This window comes from Patiria miniata, unplaced genomic scaffold (assembly GCF_015706575.1).
Source record: "Patiria miniata isolate m_02_andy unplaced genomic scaffold, ASM1570657v1 HiC_scaffold_16, whole genome shotgun sequence".
In the NCBI taxonomy this organism is placed as follows: domain Eukaryota; kingdom Metazoa; phylum Echinodermata; class Asteroidea; order Valvatida; family Asterinidae; genus Patiria; species Patiria miniata.
Window position 1 is genome coordinate 5,245,251 of NW_024037054.1, and position 20,459 is coordinate 5,265,709.

General features: G+C 40.1%; 1 protein-coding gene across 1 annotated transcript in view; it reads left to right on the forward strand.

Moving 5' to 3' along the window:
- The window catches only part of LOC119722751, a 51,993-nt gene that overhangs the window by 13,423 nt on the left and 18,111 nt on the right, over positions 1-20,459 (forward strand). The window contains exon 2 of the mRNA XM_038193050.1: positions 7,220-7,317. The gene's annotated coding sequence lies outside the window, so the exon portion shown is untranslated. The remainder of the gene's footprint in view (positions 1-7,219; positions 7,318-20,459) is intronic.

Here is a 20,459-nt window from a genome sequence, read left to right on the forward strand (position 1 = left end):
CGATCCATTCGAAACGGCCGAAGGAAGGTTCAAGTGGGGCGGTGCACGATAGATACGCCAACTGCACGGAATGGCACGGAAATGGCCTTTCTTCGAGTGAAAATTCCTCCTTCGTCAGATTAGCGTTGATCGTTTATGACCGCTGTTCAAATATGCCCTTAGCCAACTACTAGTCTTCAAATTGTCGACACTTCGCTTGAAATATAGTTAAACGGGGGTCATTTACTTGAACGTGGACTTTGACGATTTAGAATTAGGCTTCATTTGTTGATGTTAAACCATATAGAAGCCTCCAAAGCCATTAACCAGACTTCAAATTTAACCCCACGTGTAAATCTTGGTGTTTCACTTGACCATGCGCAGACAGTGGAAGATTGAATCCATGGCCGGGTTTGGCCGCTTTCGATCTTGAACTGCATAGACATATTTTGTTTTGGTAAATTTACAAACAAATTGAAGCTAATTGTTGAGGGAGAACTTTCAAGAAAAACAATAGCGAATGTTGGGCTCAAAACACGTTTACCACGATATGATAATGATCGAAAAGATCGTTAAAAGTATTAAAGGCACGTCCACACAACTGTACCTTGAACATTTTGCATGAGAGTTTCGGGGTCGTGACAACAGTTTGGTCCTCAAAACTTGAGCCGTTGCTTGGGAGCGCTTCTTGTCGTTCACAGGTCACATGTCACAGTCACAGGTTTCTTGCAAAACGTTCTTCAAACGCACATCCTTACATAGTGTGGACATTCCTTTGTCTGAAACACCTGAGAAAATGCAATGTGAATACTCTTTTCAACCCATGATTTCCTTGAGCGTTCCTCTTCGACGATAAACCCTAACCCAAAATGCCACTAGACCTGTTTCCAGGTTTAGAGGCGACCTTGTGTGCACCTGGCTTGGTCCACGGAAGGTTCACACAACCTGCATCGTGTGGACCTATTCTGTTTTCTCAGGTCCACAGAAAGATGGGAAGGTTAGCACACAGGTGCTAGTGTGTATAATTCCGAAGCTAGCGTGGGGCCTATCTTACAGTGAATCTCACAAGTGAATTTGTTTTATATACGGCGCGAAGTCTTGCCCCCAAACCGCTGTCGAGTCAGACGTAAACGAACGTCTTTTCTCAACGGTTTTTCCCTTTTAATGTAAGACCTTGTGAGGATATCCTGTGACCCATATACCTTTGAAATAAGTCGAGTAAATAAAATAAAACATGGATTTTTTTCTTCGAAATCTGGTCCAATGTGCACCTTTAATCTCTTCAATTTGGAAAACATACCGAGGGGGTATTTGCAATCAACTTAACGTGGATCCTTCCTCTCTGGATTTGTTTGTCATTATCAAAACACAGGCCTAACATTTGCATTGAGATCAGAGTCACGTGCATGTAATCTAACCAAATGTACCTGTGATTGGTAATGCAATAACATAATTTCAGGGTCGGCTTGTCTAGGCGCGGTTCTAGGGAGAGGTTTCAGCTAAATCGCAGTGTATATCCACTCCGCTGAGTCCTTTTTGAAATGATTTTTATTTGTTACGACATTGAAGAATTACAAAGCTTGTCATAAACAGTTTTAAAGGGTCCATGAAATGAATTTTCCTGAGGTACATATTTTGCGCAACTTTCTACTCCTCTTAAATGTATAAAAACTGTTCGACATCCCTCTCTGGTTTATTTCAATGAAAAGTGCACTTCTTAAAACATTTAAAATTTTCAATATATTGAAGGAAGACACTGTGCGGTTTAGGAGTTTTCTATTCAAATTGTGAACCCCAAATGTTGCTTATTGGAAATATTTGTGAGAAACGTTTGCTCGTTAGCTTACTGCCATGTACTGACACGACAACGAATCGCCAAAGAACAGAACATTAACGACAGCTAAATATCTAAAATACTGGCAACTTTGGTGCTGAAATAACTGTAGCATTGAGGTTTCTGCCTAAAATGACATCACAATTTTGCTCATGAATATGGAAATTCGCTGTATCATAAAAACTGAAAAGGCAACACAAATACCCTTGAAAAGGACAAAATAAAACTTGAAAGTAAGGTTAACAAATTCAAGGATTTCACTTAAAAAAAGGAGCCCTTTAATCCGAAGTGGTCCACATCCTCTGCAAAATCCTTACAAAAAGTCTGTCAACAGACAACAACGGGCAAACGGGGAGTGAGAATTGTATGCTCATTATCTCAGACAGATCATGTTGTATGCGAAAAAAACTCTAGCAGTATACAAGGTCTCACGAAGAGAATATTCCACCATACGGTTATTGTCGTAAAAAAAACCCAATGTTATGAATTATGTAGATGAAATTTGCCAACGAAAAAGGTTACCTTCCTACGTTAGATCTTTTGTCATAAGCGTCGTATTAGGCCTATGCATGATATATTTTAAAAGCCAATTAAATTTCGACAGATTGCATTTCCACGAGTTGATGAAATTCGCACTGAGCAAATTATTGTTGTATCACGGATGGTAAATATGCTCCGTAAGGTGCACTGCTCATCAAGTTAAAAAAAAAAGATCATTGGGCGTGATAAACGCTGGTATGATACTACAAATTGGGAAATGAAGTTTACATGTATGTATTTTCCTGCTATTGAACATAGTTTAAACATTGAATGCATGCTAGTGGATGTGAAAACTCCCCACTCACATTACAATTTCAGCTTGATCGTATCCTATATTCAGTTATTATACAAAATTGTTAAACGGATTTACTAAGGGTATTTTGCACTAAGTATAAGCAGATAGGCAAATAGAATATTGTGTGTGATGTAATATTAACTGTAATTCTGAAAGGGGGGGAGGGGCTTCGTTTTGATACTAATAATTTTTTTTTTAAAAGTAATCCTGGATATTTTTTTATGCTTAAGGGCTAGCTCATGAGTCATCAACAACGTCAAGCCTACAACGTAGAAGGGCAAGGTGGTTTTCTTCCTCGGCAGAGGATATTTGATTAGAAAAACGCCAAAGGCAAAACTCCATTCAGATATAGAAAGGCCATAGTTTTTTTTGTTGACATCCGCGACCGTCATGGGTTACATCAACCTGATTTAGTTGCATTTCCTCTGCCAGTGTTGGAAACGATGCAAAAGTAGAAAATTTTGCATTTATATTATCACCTGTGCTTTCAACAACAAGCAAAACGTGGTTATAGTTCCCATTTACTATTCATATTCGTATACCACATCTTAATAGAACCTGTGATATAAGGCCTGAAAATAGCATACCTCGAAACATATATATAGTGTAGCCACGTCATGATTGAAAGATTGCAAACTTGAAGGGGTTATCAACCTGGGACGTGTAATGTCATTGAGGTATTAATAAGTTCGTTCTTTTCCCCGAGCCTAAACCAATGATGTGGTCTTCGACTTTTTCCCCTGAGAGTTGCAAATTTCAAGTATTAAATAAGAATGAACATGCAATCACTAATCAATCATCTGTAAGCAATTACAACAGAGCGACCAATTTAAATTCGCTGCAGTCAGTTTACACAGCACACATCCGCCGCACGAAATACACTGGGGATCAGCGCACTTTTTTTCCCTTCCCGTTCCCTCGCGCATCGTGCGTGGTGAGCCTATCGTTTCAATGGCGCCAAAATACAACGTGGAGCTGGTTGCCAGGCAACGGTTGGCTGGGAAGGCCTCTCCATCCTGACCTCGATCTGCGCACGCACAGACGCACACTGCGTAGAGACGTGTGGGCTGGCGGACTAGAGAAGTGTGGTTAAAGAGTGACTTACTGTAGTTATTATGTATACAATTATTCTTATTGTCCTCCTGAATGTTTGTAATAACTGCATCGACATTGTTGGGATCCGGACACAATGCTCATTTTGACCAGCTGTCTGGGATTGTGAAGGGTATAGGCCTATTGTGGTTATTGAGGAAATTGGCTCTTGTAAGTCTAGGTTTTATTTTCAGCGTGCCCATCTATGCTGCACAGAAGTCACTTTATCCAGAGTATACATTTACAAGTCATTTAAAGGTAGAGTAGACATTTGCATCTATCCAAACAGTACGGTAACCGACCAAAGTATTGTTACAAATCTTACTTCGTTTAAAAGATAGTAATGACACTCCCTGTGAAATCGTTCCTTCTGGCATGCTGTCATCTTGAAAAAAAAAACCCCAATATATATATATATATTTTTAAAACAATAAACATTAGAAGGTATGTCAAGTGACATATTTTTGGAAACTTCCGTTGGCAGTTGGTTTGTAATTGGGCGAATCCCTGAACGGGTTTCAGCATGTTCACACGATGCACACGTACTCGATCAAGCGCGCGATTTATATTATTAGCGAGAATCGTCGGTGCAGCGTGTGACATCACGTATCAAAAAATAATCGCCTGAATGAGAATCATGCCCAAATGTTGATTTCAGGATTGTGTCATGACTCGGCATTTTAGAATTAAAATCAAGATCCAGAATATTGTGTTTTCTCGAAATATACAGCATTCACAAAGCAGAGGTGGCAGCAAGTCGTTTTTTGCAAGTTCAAGTCAAGTCACAAGTCATTGTTTGCAAGTCTAAGTCAAGTCACAAGTCATTAGGCCCAGTCACAAGTCAAGTCACAAGTCATTAGGTCCAGTCACAAGTCAAGTCACAAGTCATTTGGCATGTTTGGTCTAAACACAAGTCAAGTCACAAGTATCTTTGTTCAAGAACACGTCAAGTTGCACATTGTTTTGTTCAGCTTTAAAAAAGAACCTGGCGTTAACTTACGAGTTATTTTGAACATGCCTCCTTAATTCCCCTTTTTCAATGTGTTGCAATCACTATTCTTGTAGTTTATCACATATCCGTCGGATATTAGCCCTTTGTATACTTTAATAAATGTACTTTACATTGTAGAAATAAATGCTGAGATGACATGAAAAAAAAGACTTCACTCACTCGATTACATGTAGTATACTAACACTTTATTGTTCAATTTTCATGTATACTAAACGCCTATACCAATGGGTTAAGCTATCCGGTATTTTACATGCAATTGACAAAGGCATGCTTTCTTTTCATGAAAGGTTCCTTTCAAAGTTTGTTCAACCATTACATTAAGCAAGAGACTTGGTCTTTGAAAACTGTAGTTTGTTTGTGACAGTCTTATTGAAAACTTTTGAAACTAGTGGGAACTATTCATTTTACTGGATTCAGTTACTGAGGTCTATTTTCTGGCATAAAACTTTCTCGCTGCATCTATAAACTGCATTTATAAACACCTTGAGTGGCCTTTTGGGCCTTGTGATGGGCGACTTCAATTTAAAAAAAATTGAGTAGCGTCTGACTTGGGTTGGTAACAAGTCATGTTTTGCAAGTCCAAGTCAAGTCACAAGTCATTGTTTGCAAGTCCAAGTCAAGTCACAAGTCAAAGCTGGTATTTACAAGTCAAGTCACAAGTCACAAAAATAGCGACTCGAGTCCGACTCGAGTCCAAGTCACATGACTCGAGTCAGCAACTCTGTCACAAAGCCAACGCTTCAGTAGGTTAGTTGTTAAACAACCCTCTGTAGATTTTGAGCAGTTTTGTTGCTTCGAACGAAAATAAATTCACCAACGACGAATGGTCTATACTCTACCTTTAAGGAAGTTGTTGTCTATTATCTCGTTTGTGTGCTTGTTTGTCTGCGTTGTGGTTACTATCTGTAGGTTAGACTGTCACGTTCGCCGGTCAGTTTACCCACATAGTCGTTTTTATTTAAAGATCTAAGACATGATTATTGTGTTTAGAGAATAATTATTCCCATCTACTATTATTTACTTAACATAGGGATACACGCATTTCGGCAATAGAGACTTGTCTAATTGTTTTCTTGTGCATTGTTATATGGCGATATTGTATACCAGGTACGGGTTGGTATTACGGTCCCAATGTATTATTTTAAATAGAAAAACAGATATCTTTAAGACAACTCGGCTGTCTTCTGCATGACGTCTTAGAGAGTACAGACTGGACCTATATGCAACATCACAGGAGTAAAAGTGCATTAAGGTGATTCGTTCTGTCGCTTATAATTCTATAATAGAAAACAATTTCTACTCCGATATGACATTTTGTGGTAGGTGTTTTTATGGCGGGTACTTCGATCAACTTATTAGTAGCAGACTGAGAGCGTGTTTCGTGTTGAGTTTCCCCCGATGTATGGAGAATGTTTCTGGTTGGCCAACGTATATACAGCAAAATGTAAAGATTAACCCGATGGGCATGCCTTCCGAGTAACATGATGACGGCGTCGTGTCTTTAATGTCGTGCATCCTGATGCATGCATCCCCAAGAATCTTTTTGACTAAAAAAAATCGGTAATGCACCTGACATGTGTCCCATCGCGGTTATTAAATTGTTAATGTTCAGCCCTCGGTCGGAAGCTCCGACCTTGCTTTCCAATCCAACGTTAAGGCTTAGCACACATCGACCGTACAGTCTGGTTTACACAGCACAAAAGCCCGCCACGCATCCCTCCCTGAAAAGTAAAGTCTGTCAGGAGCCAATATGGCCCATCAGGCTGGCGTTTATCTCCGGTTTCCTTGGTATGAAACGATTTCGAATATTTTTATTCCCCCCTGGATGGGATGCTTGTCTATCGCGGGTTACTCCCAGCAAATGCCGGTACCAATTTATACTTCTGTGTGGAGAGATGCCAATGAAGGTTAAGTGGCTTGCCCAAAAACACAAAATATGGCCAAGCAGCAGGTTGCGAACCCTTGACCCTCTGATCATGAATCCACCAGGCCACACTCCGCCACCACTCTACATTGAAGTTCATAATCGCATTAAATCTATTCCATCGAAGCATGCAGTATTCTTCGGGAATGACCTTCCATTTCCCATTTTATACTTCATTTTGTGTCCTTCCTGTGGCATTAACATTACTGTTTGTCCGTAGTACTTTCGTCCTAAATATCAAAAACATGTATCTGGATTTTTTTTCATGCAAGCAATTTGAATAGAAGATTTCCCTGCGTATCCAACAGATCGAAAGGATTATGAATAAATTGTATTTGGAGAACATTATTTAGTTTCGTGAACAACTATCAAATCATAAGCATTACGGAACGGGCTCTTATTTGAAGAGTAAGTCGCCTTTCATGTTCTGTTAAAAAGCCATTAACGTAATGCATGTTTCCGCTACTTTGGTTTTCTTTCATGCTAGACTACCCTCAGCGATGCTCGGTTCATTGCCTATTTTCTTTTTCTACCTTGTTACAGGCTTGACATCGGTGATCATCCACTCGTTCCGGCAAGCCTCGCATATTTGTAACTCAATAAAGTCGGGTAGTCTCTGCTAGGCCTGCTCCAGTAAAACGGTAAGTAGTCATTACTTCATGTGGTAGCTCATGCGCGATCTATAGAGTCCTCTTCGTTGGACGCTTTCGAATCCTGAAGCTTTTTTGCGGACACAAAGTGTGTTTCGGTCTGGACGACCAGCATTGCTGCCTTTCGATTCCCTGAGTAAATCGACCGTATAATTACCTCACGTAAATGGATTCGAATCTATACTGAGCATGATTTTCCTATGACCTCAGTCTGAGGGTCTGAGGGAATCCCAAAATTAACCTGTAAGAAAACTGTTGACATTGACATTAATATAAACATTTTTTCAACCACAATCTCTTATTTTGGGTGATTTCTTTGAACTTGTTCTAGTCCTTATATATGACTTGAAGCTTTCACCCTCCTGAGGACGGACAGAGCACACTCTCCGAAACGTCGAGTTCTACACTCAACCAACCGATTCGTTTTAGAACCACACTTCTTCCAAGAAGAGATTTCTTCCCACATGGGTGTTACCCGCAATTTTGTCTATTTTTGTTCTAGTCCCCCATGTTGGGCAATCCTTGGCCTAATTTTTAGCCCAATTTACGGACACCACTTTTTGCCCTTGGTGGTTTTCTGGGCTAAGTGTCATGAGGTTATCATGTTCACATGATTTTCAATATATAGTTTTGCTTGGGTAACTGTGCAAGTAAGCAACTTTGTGAATTTAGAGCTTATCAGTACTGAGGTTTGGTGAGACTATACTTGATAATATCTGAGAAAAATGGTAAATGCGCGCAACTTTAGTGTATAATGGTAGCCATTTTGGAACTTTCACATAAATATATGTCACTTATATGTTGTACAAAATGTTATTTAAGTAAGGATAATGTAAGTATAATCCCCAATATACTTTTCAAAAAAAAAAAAACAATTAAAAATATGCCAAAATATGTGAATAAATATTTTACATGGCGGCTATTAACAATTTATGCTAATTAGGCACCCTTCCCAAGAGAATTTCAGGTGTCACTCCTTCTTAATATCTTCTTTAGGGCTATAAGAATCTATCTGACAAGTTTGGTGCTTTGGACCAGTCGGTCACGAACCACCCACAAGCCACCTGACTAATAAAGAAAAACGAGTAGGCCTAATGAAGGAACCCAAAGCAATATCTCAGCACGTGAATGAACGCAGTTGTCCACTTCATCACTTACCAAAAGGTGCAAACAACTTGAAATCAGATACACGGAATCTGAGGAGGATGGGACGTTTTCGTGTGGGTTGGGAATCGATACAATGTCGGGGAACAGACCCGAGAAGAACGGAATACGAATAATCGAAACCCAGGTGAGAGCGTGATTTATAATTATCCGCAACTCGACCCCGGCACTGGTGTATCGCGTGGACTGATCGATTCCAATCCAGTGTCATTAGCTCCCGCCTGCACCTTTTTTTTTGGCAGGGAGTTAATGATAGGCAGATACGGGTTCCTATTTCACGAGGACACATTACCGAGAGGTAGGGAGCACTGTCCACGGACGAACCACCCAGGCCACCGCGGGGATCTGCCCCGTACCCCTGGTCGAAACATGAAGTATTGTCAACGGATACTTGCATTCATTATGCGACCCGTACCGGCGCCCATCGGTGTATACTTACTCGTTAAAATTGCCAGCAACTTGGTTTGCCGTAAGTAAACCCCGGCCAGCGGGCTTGAATTTAACCGTCAATCCCCGCAGTAGGTAACAAATAAAGTGCCAGATTGACAACTGTACATCCTTTTGCGTCATTGCTTACGACATTAGCAATGGCAACTGTGAAATCAACTGCTAAAAATAATTACATTTACGCGCAATTTTATGAAATTTACTGTCGCAGTGGAAATTATTCTTTCCTTTTTTTTTTTTATAATTGACGCCAACGGATACAAATTTGCCAAATTTGAAATGTTATGTTGGAGGTAAAATGCCGTGCCGTTTGTTATGTCAGCATCACCTATTCGTACAAGGACGCTTTCAAAAGAATGAGGGGCCACACTGTAAAATAATCTAATTTCGTCAGTGACTCTATGGGACAAAGTAGCGAAAAAAATGGGCCGAGAAAAATAAAAAAAAAATAAGTTCATCTTACCCTCTTTGGCAGATGTTATTGCGTGGGGGAAGTCCTCACCATTTCAACCGAAGAAAACAGAAAGAGAAATACAGCAAAAAATATAACCTTATCTGATAGCTTTTCACCTGCTAACAATTTGATCTTTTGCCTTGTTGTCACTGTTAAAAGATGAACCCCATGTCCAGCGATATATCATTATGATTTACTTATCAGCCGTCGAAAAAAAATACCAAGAACAGGATGCCAAAAAAAAAAGGTTTCCAAACATTATTTTTTCATTTGATATAGTTTCATTGCAGTATGGCCTTGTTATTTTAGCAAAGAGGGGAGTTTATGTGGTATAATCAATGTTTATAAATTATTCAAACGTGAACTAATTTTGGCATGTACAAGTTAAATATTTACGACATTCCTTGAAACTAAAAGCTAGTTCGGTTTGTCATGAAAAAAAACGTGGAAATTAAACGGGAACAATCAATCTCACGTGGATTGTACGCCTATTCAATAATCGTTTAATGGCATTTGATTTTTGTTCCTATATGGATGTTTTGTTCAGTTATCACTGTACGGTCGAAACGATGAATAAAATCAGGCATGTACTATCACTCACCCGCATGAAAACACGCTTTTCATTCGATAACGAACGCTTGGTATGATTGATCGGCTTGACGTGACCTGTTTGCTTCATGACGAACTTGTATCTGGGTACATGCGCATGCGTGAGCTGAACGATTTCCCCCATTTTCGCCTCTTCTGCGGTGTGCTTGCGCACCGTTGATCACGGCAATTAGAACCTCTTGCACATTACGACGGTCAATGCAAAAAAACAACAACACACCACCTTGTCAACAGACTAAAGTGGCGCACCAACGCATCCTTTATACGCGATTCGAGTCATTTGCGATTATTTGCTTTCGAGTCAAAACAGAACTTGGGCTTGGCTCGACAAGACGAATCGACAGCAAATAGCAAAGGTGACCCTATGTTAGACATGCCCATTAACCACTCAATCCCACAGTTTCTCGCTTCTACCCCAAACCAGGTTTTTTTCCCCAAATTATTTATACAAACCCCTTGATTTGTTTTGGTTCCCCGTGCTTATCATCTCACGGGAGCCCTACATAAAACTGAAAGCCCGAACATTACCGATAACGTGCACACATTGGGCTGTGTGTTTGTAATGTGCAAACCGGATTTTTGGTCCCGCCAAAAAATGTTCATTTTATGACAAATTGATTCCCGTCGCACAGAGTTACGATAACATGGTCTCGGGGCGGGGAGAGCGGGCCGTACATAGCTCGTCAAATATTTGCAGACTCTAAGTGACGACGCTGGTTGAATAATTAAGGAGAGCTACGGGGCAGAAAAGACCGTCTTAGTTTTAGGGAGATAAGAATCCAAAGGAAAAGAACATCAGATTGCATCAAGGAAGCATATGCGGATTCGCGAAGTGAAGATCTCACAACACTGCAATAAGATTCGCATATGCCTAATGATTCGTCCATTCTTCATAGATCTCAACATTTTTTGAAATCTTTGAAAAATTTATTGTACGCTATATAGCTGCAAAGGACGGTATTCAAATTAACACTGTAGGGCCACTGGTCCATTGAAGGGATCTACAATAGGCCTAACACCGCGTATTTGTGCAGGAATTACGTTCGGGCGGTGAACATAATGTGTACGAGCTGTGAACATATGGAAATGTAAAAGAAATCTGGTTGGCCTTTTAAGGGCCCATGCAATATAATTTCTTTATGCAATCCTTGAAAATGCGCCTTTTCGTCTCATATAACCTTATTGCTAATTTTCGTTTTGCCTTTTTTAAGGGTACTTTGGTGCCTTTTTTGTTTATGCTAATGCAAATTTCCATATTCATGAGCAAAAGTGTGTTGTTATATCTGGCACAAACCTCATTTCAGCACCACAAGTTGCCAGAATTTGGGATATTAAGCCGTTGTAAATTTCTTTTCTTCGGTAGGTCGGTGCTGTGTCAGTACATGGCAGTAAACCAATGGGCAAATGTTTTCAATGAGCACATAATTTGGGTTCACAAGTTAAACACAAAACCCCCAAACTGAACAGTGTCTTCCTAAAATGACATCACAGCATCAGCGCCCTCAGTTGTCAAGAAAAGCACGGAAAATGTTGCATGTTTAATGAAGTGCCCTTTGCAATCAAATTAACCGAAAAGGGATGTCATATAGTTTTCATACATTTAAGAGTAGAAAATTGCAAAGAATATGCCCCTCAGTATAAATTAATTGCATGGTCCCTTTTTAATTTGTTCCTTATTTTGAAGGGGAAAAAACAAGCTTTTTAATCTTTTATGAACCCTATATACATGCCTAATAGACATATTACATCTGACGTCACATCTGATTAGGACCCTACAACTCTCTGTTCCTCTTCGTTGTTTATAATTTCATTATTACAGAATTTTAGATGGAAAAAACTTCCTCTCAGTTAAGGCGCACCTTGCAAGGGGTCTATAAAAATATCAATTTGAATTTTTTTCGCAAGATGAGGTTGTGCCTTGTCCCAAATTGAAACTTGCTACAGAACATCCCGTCTGCTGATATAACCATACGGAAACAGCACGGAATATTGACAAAACAAAAACCGACGCCGGTAAAATCATCATATATATTTCCCCTTGTCCACCCATCTCATTACAGATACATTCGCCTTACGCTGCATATGAATTATTCCAAGCGCACATAATCCTGGACAAAAATTGCAATAAGAAATGTTATACTCGATTTCCAGATATGCCTTCCGCGTGCAGTTTCAGGCATGTTGTGGCTTGCATGCAGTTCAGTTATGTAAACCTTATCAGCCATGCTAGCCGGATACAGAATAACGGACTTGATTAAATTAGTTTTGATTTCATTAACGTTGAGGACATACTTTCAAGAACATGTTTGAATGTTTTGTTGATTCCTGAACTTAAAATCAGTGTGTTTTAACTTTCTGAAGGGAAAACCAATGAAACCTTGTAAATTTTTGACAAAACTGGAACAAAATGTTGAATTGAAAACAAATACAAGGATTCAAAAAATGACGTGCCCCAAATGCTTGATAAAAAAGGTCTAGACAGAGATTAAAGGCGGGGCCTCAAGCCCCAAATATTCCCCAAGAACCGCGCGAGGGCATGACATTATTTATAAAATCTGCCCATTGGGTGAAGATATTGTAATTGGAATGTTAATACCTCAATCACCTTACTCCTCAGGGTCAGGCTTCCTCAGTGTCAGGCTTCCTGACACTAAAAAAAAAACACGTCCACGTCTCTCCATTAATTCTACATCCGCGCAATATAGCACAAGATAATTCAGATTTTTTTGCACAAAGTAGAGCGAGACTGCGCAATCTCCATTCCCCCAAATGAAGGTTGATACAGGTGGATATAGGCCTATATTTTGTTTGCAAGGCGATCGAACGCTCCTGTTTCAGTGGAGATTTATCACTTCGGCCTAATAATTGTCGGCTTCATTTCGCTCTCATGCCGTAAATTTAGGGTAAATCTAGATACAGAGCTCTCAGCCTATGAGTTTTTTCCAGCCTTGCATACGGCCAAGCATTATGATGATGTTCCAGTGGCTGGCCACTGTCAATATTTACCCAGGGTAAAGATGTAAAGGCGTTTGCCTTTCGATGCCAGAAAAGTGTATAGTAGCTGTGAACTGATTAGTTTTCATAGAGCAACTTGGGAGGTTTTTTTTGCGTCGGTCCAACTATGAATTACACGAATATTGATACATCGGAGAGAACAGTAAGCAATGAAACTGCATGTATACAGGATGATGAAGTTATAACATCACAAAATACCACTCGTTGTTTAGCTACTGATTTGTATGCCAAATACAATGTTTTTTTCCTGGGTACGGCTTTTAGGCTCCATATGGTTGCAGAACAATTCAATGAAACGCAGCGCCTGTATTCTATGAAACCAAATCATGCATTTGGATGCGTGTCATGCTTTCCTGTCTCCCCCTCTTAAATAGACTCTTGTTTTCTAGAATCCATCCAACAAAATCAGGGTAAGTGGTTGTACAGCCCGGGGCCACGAGACACGCTGCAATGACCGCCCCCGCCCGACCCTGGAGATGTCCAGAAGCCCTCTACTCGATACGATGAGGGACCAGCACTTACAGACCATTTACAATATTTGTTTTCAGCTTTTAACTTTTTAAATGACTACGAACCGAAAAGCAAAATCTGAGATTATAAGTGCCTGTGCTTAGATTAATGAAGACTTGGGACTGTAGAGGTCGGGCGACGCCCCATTGAGCCAGCACGATCTCCACCGGTGTCACATTCTGTTCAATGTGGGTCAGTGTGACCAGAAGGGGTGTTACAGTTTTTATATGCGCCAAGGGAGGATAAAGTTGGCTTTTTGTACATTGTGTATGTAGGAATACACATAGGCCGAATAAGCAACGTACGGACAGGAGACTTACACATTTATGGAACAGCGGCTGAAGTAGGTCTCCGGTAGTGGGTCAGTCGACCTTGTTTAGATCCTTAATTCAGATAATAGTGCCGATGTGTTAGAAAGGCATTTTGTGATCAAACTTAATAAACGTGTCGCTCAAATAATTATTTACATAATTATGCCAAGTTTTAATTTTATGGGTAGGGCTTGGTGGATAGATTGAACCCGTGCACTAAAAAGCAACTGAAACATGGAGACGATTTAGATACATTAACTGCACATTAATGAGCCCGCTCAGTGCCTGAACCAGGTGAAGTGGGCTGGTTTCTGACTAGACAGGAGGTTTTAGCTTGATGTGAACAATTTGCAAACAAAAATCGTTTTCGTTGTGAATTGCTCTCACTATTACAGGAAAGGAAAAAAAAGATGACACTGGAGATTAGAAAAAGAAATAGTCAAACTGAAAGAAAAAAAAGTCTTAAAATCCCGGATCAGATTTGACCAAGATCCGGGTCAGAGTTCCCTGGCACTATTCCGGGTCAAAATGACACGTTTCCCGAGCCATTGGACCCGGAACACGCCAGTATGACACGAAAAATTGTTATTTTGACCCGACAAGTGTCACAATGACACGTAAAATTGTCATTTGGACCCGGAAGAATGTCGTCATACAAGTCGTCATACTAAACTTCTGAAGTACGTCAAGGCGGGAAGGAACCCCAACCAATGAAATTTCATCACATAGTGTAATAATTAACATGTCTTCTTGTTTACGTTGCACATTGCACATCCAAGGCAATATCCAATATAGCCGGTCCGTTGTTATGACGTGTAAGAGATACCGTCTGTTGTTTTGTCGTATACATCAGTGTTTACATGCCAACACCGACCCCAGCCCTACAGTCAGACTCCAAATCAGGGTGATGCAAATCCTGCAATGCATTACGTGTATACGTAGTGCTTAAAGGAAAACAGCTTCCGGTGGTGTAATCCTGATGCCTATAATATTTATTCGTGCGAGAGAATTCCAGCCGTTGCCTTTTTTGTCACGTACGACGTTTTCAGTACCGTCCAGGTCAGTTAGAGTTGAGCATCATTTTGAAGGATCAATAATAGGAAGAAACCCAGGCTTGTTTGCTTTTCTCTCAAAAGCATGTGCAAACATTTTCGAGTAAGATTTTTGTTTGCTTGCAAATTCACTATGAAGTTTGAGGAAGATTTCAAGCTGACATGACTTTGTGTTGCTGTGAAGTGCTGCAAATCAATTTCCCTCGGACCCATTTTGTCTGCGCATGCACAAAGTATCTGAATGCTTACCAGTCAATCGCTCATACGGGATTTTCGTAATACCCCGATTCTCCCGCTGAATTCTTTTAAAAACATTTCTGTAGCAGTAATCTTAGCCACGAAGGCACTGCGAATGCGCCTGTTGGTGCAGAACTCGGCTCATTTGCAAGTTGTGACGTCATTACTTCGATCAGAGAGCCCAAAATGCGCTTGCGTTTTGAGATGAGGTTGTCCAAACGAAGCTTTTCAATTTAACCACAGAAAAAAAATTCTGCAGCTTTGTGGTTGAGTGTATCCTTGATTGGTTTTGTGTGGGTATTAACGAGATCTAGAAGCAAGCAGCTTAGTACAGGAATCGCGGAGCTGATGGGATCACTATATTATGCTGCACTCCCGACGTGACTTAGCTGTAATATACAGCAATGTAAACTTTGTTTTCCTCGCGAGACACTTGTCTTCTTATCGGAAATCCCTGCATGCACTGAACATTTTTATGCAGTGAAGGAGCAGGTTTACTTGCTGACAGTATTTCGTCATTTTTGTCTCTTTAAATTATGTACTGCACGAGTGGACGTGTATTTATTACATCCAAGCTTTTCCTGGTGCCATCATGCAGATCACAGTTTGGTTTATCGAATGAGAATTAGGAATGTCCAGTATTATGATCAGCTGGATAAACGTACACTCTCGATGGCAGCACACTCCCTTTTTTCTTTGGTGTTCTTGTCTATGGACTCCGTGAACGAACACGTAGATGGCCCTTTGTGACCAGGGGCCAATTTCATAGAGCTGCTTAAGCACAAAATTTGCTTAAGCACAAAAACGTCTTGCTTAATAAAATCAGGTTACCGGCCAAAACTCCATGCGATTGTTATGCTAAGTAAACAACAGCTAAATACCAGTCACAAGCAATGTACATCACGTGGAGTTTTGGCCGGTAACATAATTTTTCTAAGCAATGTTTTTTCGTGCTTAAGCAAATGTTCTGCTTAAGCAGCTCTATGAAATTGGGCCCAGCCTGCAGTTGTCGAAAGTGAAGGGACACGCTGTGTGTACTGGTTTGCGCGCGTCTTGCGCTAAGTATGCGCAACTCTGAATGTGCACAAGCCCGTCTGTGGCGGATCCAGTTTACGGGAAAAGGGAAGGGGAGGGCGTCGAAAATGGACGTGAAACCCAAACATACAAGTCTTTTTTTAAGTGATTAAATAACCACTTGACAGTAGAAGAAACAGGGAAAAAGACAACACATTGGCCTACTTCCTATAAAACAAAGATAAAAAGGATGAAACATTGATCCGCTACTGCAAACCATACATATCTGTGGAACAAACCCGTAGCGTCTTCGCGTGAGCGCTTAGGCGCCGTCGGCACTGTGTTCGAATATTTCCCAGTGTTCTCCCCCAACTCTACCTGTGTTGCCGTTGAGGGGGTGCTTGTAAACGGAGCCCATAAGTCAGGTTTCTATGGAAGTTGCTATTATGCTTGTAATCTTTCACGTTCCAATCCCTCTATGGGTCTGGCACGTAATTTGGAAGGATCCCTATTATGTTAGAGTCTTTAAAAGGCTTTCTTTCCTCGTGTCCCGACGAAAGCTTCGTCTGACGTAAGCCTTCCTGGAGAGTTTTACAAGCTTAAGCTCAAGTACGTACATGCGGTGTTATTTCCGGCGTATCGATCTAACTCGCTTGTATTGGAATAATACAATCTGCAAAAAGCTTTACACAAGACTGTTTTCTGATAATAAACGTAAAGTACACTGGTTTCCTCTTGGGGCAGGTAATATTTTTACCAGAGTGCATTACCTCCCTGTGAAAATCGCAAAGAAAGATGTTCGATGCAGGAGGACAATGGGCATTCGTTTGACATCGGTGCCGAGAGAAAGTCTTAGCTTTGTCTGATCAGAACAGACCGGAACAAAGCTAAAAGTGCGTGTGCTCGAAAGACCCATCAGCTGCAGAGAAAAGTCTCAAAGATTGTCGTAAAATTAGTACATGTATATAGCCCTTATTAAACAATTAGCTTGTCAATGTGCTAAAAGCCGACAGAAAGGGGGAACCACTTTCGTGCTTACACCGCATCCGATCATCGCATAAGTACGCGTAAAGTATTGCGTTTAACTATAATAATAGTACCAAATGGTAGAGGCTACTCTGCCTCTTTCATGAACGTTTCTGTGAGGCTTTAAATTGTAATACCCTGTGTATTTTTTTGTCTACGTTAACTTTGTCGAAGTTCTTGTGTGTACTTTTTAATTAATGAGCCGGATTTTCGTATCAAAGTTTGTACCAATTTTACTGTTTTTACGTAAAAACCTTCGTTGTAGGCCTACTTATGATCATTTCAATTTCCGCTGACAAAATGTGCACGACTTTCCTCTGCACAATTTGAAAGCAGTAGAGTTTATAAAATCGTCCCAAAATTAGCAGAATGATGAATAGCAATGATTTAACTGGGCTTGAATATGTTGCGTAACAAGTATTTGGCAATACAGAAATGAATGCATGTCAAATGAACATGAAGGCACGGATAACTTCGATTCAAATCACAGTAAATGCATTTGCGAGTGTCAACGTTTTCGCATCGAGAAGGTCGCGGATGACTTCCCTTCCATTCTACACAAAATTGCACAAAAATATCTTCCTTATGCTGATGGTTCCTTATTGAATTAAACAAGCCACCCGTCCGTTTCCTTCAATAATTCCATGTGACCACCGGTCCAATCTGTTATCTGGAGGTCCTTCGAACACACATCCACAAAATTACCGACGATTGTGAAATTTGAAGAGAAAAACAAAACTTTTGCTTTCCTTTCAGAAAATTGCGCGCTGGAAATTGGCAGCTGGAAAATAATTTCTCCTCTCAATTGAGGATGACCGAACAATAGGGAGGAAAACATGGCAGGACGAGAGCTGACGTCCTCGCTGCAGGATCAATTTGATTATACCTACGACGCGGGCTCGAACGTGACCTCCGGGTTCCGATATAAAGAGATCGTATTTTGTTGCCCTGATCAGCATTTTTTCTTACTTCAGCGCCAAAATGATCAAGCACGGATGCATTCATTGTTGCTTGAGTAATCAGTGTTTGTAAAACAAAACAACACACTGGTTTTCACGGTTTAGGGCGAGAAACTTATGAACAAAGATATTGAAATGGCTTGGGCGGGGGTTGAACCTGCAGCCTCCGAAGCGCTGCACCGGCTGTCTCTATACACTGAGGTGCATCCGGCCGTAATTTGCCTTATTACTTAATTTGCCAGTATCTTTGATAATTAAATAAGAAAGCTTAATCTTATTATGGAGAGCCATGATTATGGGTTTCGTCCCCCTTTAAAATGAACCCGTGCATTGAATCTCAAAGACTGTTTGTTGGAATTTTAATTTACGGGCCGATTAGGTGTCAATGTTTTGCCTGTTTTGCGCTATTTTTTTAAATCTGTTTATTGTCTACGTTAAAAACATATACATTTGGTGCTTACTGATGACACATCTGATGATACACTTAAAACACACACTAATACACAGATACTATGCATTTCAAAATAATACAATACAGAAACTGATGCACCACACCTTCTAAAAAAATCAACAATAGCATATGTAAAATCTGTTTTTGCGCCCCACCCAATGCTTGATAGAGCCAATGCCTACATACATATGCAAGCTAGTAAACATTATGATCAACATGAACCTTCGCAACGAAATACAAATTTGTGAGATTTGCTGTTTCAAGATGATGAAACATAATGATAAGCTTGTTTTGAAACAAAGTCCCCATTCAATACCGGGATGTGTTAGACTTGTTTTCGTCTTATTTTTCGTTATGCATGTACAATTTTCTATTGATTCACATTTTTGAATTATGTTCCTAGGTTCCACAAAATTACAATCGCAATCCAGTTCTTCTCTGTGCTTTTTTACTAGCAAGCATGCATATCAAGCGTTCTACACCAGATATACTTGATACTGAATTATTCATTATGGCAATTTATTAATCATGAATACGATAGAAGTACAACTCAGAATAGAGCATCGCGCCTTCAACAGATGTTCTTTTCCCAATGCTAGATGCTAAGCCATAACAATTAACGAGACGTCAGCAACAGCAGCGGCAGGCAGTTCAAGATAATATTGTGGGGTGTTTTTGTATGTGTGTGCGATGAGTGGATGGAAAAAGGAACCTGTCGGTGACTGAATAATATTATTGATATAAGATGAGATGAAATCATTTATGCGGCTGGGGTCAGGCAGTCGTGTTACAAAGCGTTTGTTATAGGATCCCTGATAAAAGAACATCCGATGTCCGTACCTCGGTTTTGCTAACGTGGTGTTTCATCGTGCTAGGGAGATAGGGTTGGAGAATTTGTACCAGGATGAGCTTTATATTCAATAATCAGAAAGTCTGATACCACCTGTATTGGTTTAATTGCTTCTGCGAATCTCATGAAATGTTCATAAATACTCCTTTTTTTAGTTTCTTGATATTCCCTGGAGATGCCGGCCAGTTTTCTCTACCACCACAACTTCCTGCGACGGTTATTAACATGTCAATTTACGCTTCGTGGGAAGCGATACACTGTAAAAACTGTGTTTGGCAATTAAACACAATCTTGCTATCACTTTGTAAACATGTTAAGAAGCTAAACATTACGTGTCCAATTCCTAAACACCAATGTTCAATTGCCAAACACTATCCATCCTTACGCTAAACATGTTTAGTATTTAAACATGTTTACGAAGTGATAGCAAGAAAGTGTTTAGAAAAGTGTTTAATTGCTAAACACAGTTTTTGCAGTGTAGTGGTGATGTTACTTCTCTTTCCTTCCTACTTTTCTTCACAAAGCCTCTTTGGAAAAAGGTCCTATCAGTGACCTCACGGTTCTTGCCATGCAGAGATCTCTTCAACTAAAGACTACTTCTCCGCACAATCATAAGGTTTTAGCAGTTCAGCATTAATGGAAACGGTGAGGCGTAATGTAATGTGTAGCAACGTTGGATATGAGGCTATTGAACGTGCACTTTAGGGTTGTAATCGCCTTTGGACGTAGAATTCCGACGGTTGTTTTCATCGCAAGCTTCTATGCATTGACGATATGAAGTTGCAAACTTAAGATATATATTGTGTTTTAAAAGTTTTTAACAGAAAATTGGTCATTTATTAATAGCTTACAGCAGTATTAACTTCCTTACGTTTTACTTTAGAGATTCATTCTAAATTATGGCAGTTTGGATGATTCTTCTGATATTGTTTTTGTAGGCTAATGGTACTTTGTGACATCGTCGTCCTCTACAGCGTTGCATAATTAGCGATGGTGCTTGCTATGCTCACCGCATGAATGTCAACGTTTAAAAC